A 2,261-nucleotide genomic window follows, 5' to 3' on the forward strand; every position below is an offset into this window, starting at 1 on the left:
TGGTATTAGAAGGCAACATTGTCTTATAATAAGAAAATTAAGTGAATGATTTGTCTTTGTAGAGATAAGTGCTCTTAGATCTTAGAACTCCTGTGTTTCAAATGACAAATCATCTGCATGAACTTCAATTGTAAAATATTTTAATTAGCATATATTAATTATATGCAATAGTGGTTTCATTTGCTATGGCATTTCAACAATACTAGAATTTGCTCTGTAGATCAGGCTGGCCTCAAATTCATAGATATCCACTTGCTTCTGTCTTCCAAGTGCTAGGATTAAAGATGTGAGCCACCACTGCTTATCTCATCTCACCTTTTCTAAGCTGGATGAAATAATGGGCTCCACTGCACATGAGGGAATTGCTGTGGTTTTTGACAGCTGTGTGAAGTATATTGCCTGTGTAAGACACATGGTATATGACCGTGTAAGGCAATAACACTTTTTTTCTAGTAGGTTTTGTGAGTGTTTGTGTAGAGGATCCATGATCAGAAGCGTTATATTTGTAGATAAATATGTATGCATATATATGTATGTGTATGTATGTATACACGTTTGTCTACATGCCTTGAAGACTATATACTTCCTTTTATTAAAATTAGAAATGAATTTTTAGTTTGTATTTTAATTGGTAAACAATTTTTATCAATTTATTTTGAACAACATTTTGTTTTAAAGTGTGTATACATTGGGGCATGACTAAATTGGCTAATTAAAATATGTACTATTTTATATCATTTTTTTTCATGCTGAAAACACCTTAAATATGCTAATTCTACACAAACTTTTATAATTTTCAAGAGGAAAATGTACTGATATTCTTTTTTCTCATCTTTTTTACATTTTTTAAAAAGATTTATTTACTTCATATGTATGAGTACACTGCAGCAGGCTTCAGACACACCAGAAGAGAGTGTCAGATCCCACTACAGATGGTTGTGATCCACCATGTGGTTGCTGAGAACCAAACTCAGGACCTCTGGAAGAGCAGTCAGTGCTCCCAACTGCTGAGCCATCTCTTCAGCCTTCTCGTCCTCTTCTTTCTTGGCATTTTTCTAGGGAAGATTTTTTGAAGCACAAGCTGGCTTCAAGTTCATAATATATTTAAGAATGTTCTTGAATTTCATATGCTTCTGTTTCTGCCTTCAAATGCTGCGATGAGAGGAATTCACCACTATACCAGGTTTTATGTGATGTTGGGGATCAAATAAATATATGGCGTTGTGCATGATGAAAGCACTCTATCAACTGAGTTGCCTCCCCAGCCCCATGCTGATCTTAGCTGGACTCACCATGTAGCATAAAGGAGCTACATGTTGTTTTCATTCTTGATATTCTTAGATTTTTTCCCCCTATGTCAGTCCCATGTAACATGAAGTTTTACAAACCTACTTCCCCTAAACCTTAGAGCTAAATGACTAAATATATTGATAGAAGACATGTTTAGAGATTTGTCATTTCTCATTTTCTTTAGTTGTCATACCATTGCATTGTTCCTGGTTTGAAAAACAAAATCATGCTGAAAACTCTGATGCTTTTATTTTTATAGCTCCATCCATCTATTTATCCACCCATACACCCATCCACTCACCAACCAGTCTATCTTTTATGTGGATGTGTCTTTGGGTGCATTCCATAGTGTCTTCTTGTAGGTTAGCGGACAACTAGTGGGAGTTCACTCTGTCTGATATGTGGTTCCTGAGACTGAACTCTCAGGTTGTCAGGCATAGTGGCAAGTGCTTTTATTCACTGAGCCATCTTACTGGTCCTTTAAATATAAATTTGTTTTGATTTCAGAATCTTTAAACTCTAATACACTCCTTATAATATAAACCCTTCTCTTAACAAGCCTGGTTTTACTGACTTGTTTACATAAGTATTTAGTCATCTTTAGACCTACCCAATGGCCTAACTTTTACACCCAGCTTAAGCCAATGATAATGTAGAGAGAACACTAAATTGGGTAGGTTTTCTGCTATGGTCTTACTGACATCTGTACTTACCAGGACATATTCAGGTTTGGGGTTTTGGGTCTTAAGTGTTTTATGCTTTTTCCTTTCCTGTGAAGCCTTACTTGGTTTTCCAAGTACTGTTCTATTGAATTTATGCAGAATTTATTATCGATCCCATTCCTTGTTTCCCTCTCTACACAAGTACTAAGCTGAGTTCTATCCACAGGCTCTTAATCATCATTTTTGAGTGAAGATGAAGGTCATATGTTTTATGATGCATTTCAGAAAGTCTTGTATTATAGGTAGCAA

The sequence above is a fragment of the Micromys minutus genome, assembly GCF_963924665.1.
Source record: "Micromys minutus genome assembly, chromosome: 5".
In the NCBI taxonomy this organism is placed as follows: domain Eukaryota; kingdom Metazoa; phylum Chordata; class Mammalia; order Rodentia; family Muridae; genus Micromys; species Micromys minutus.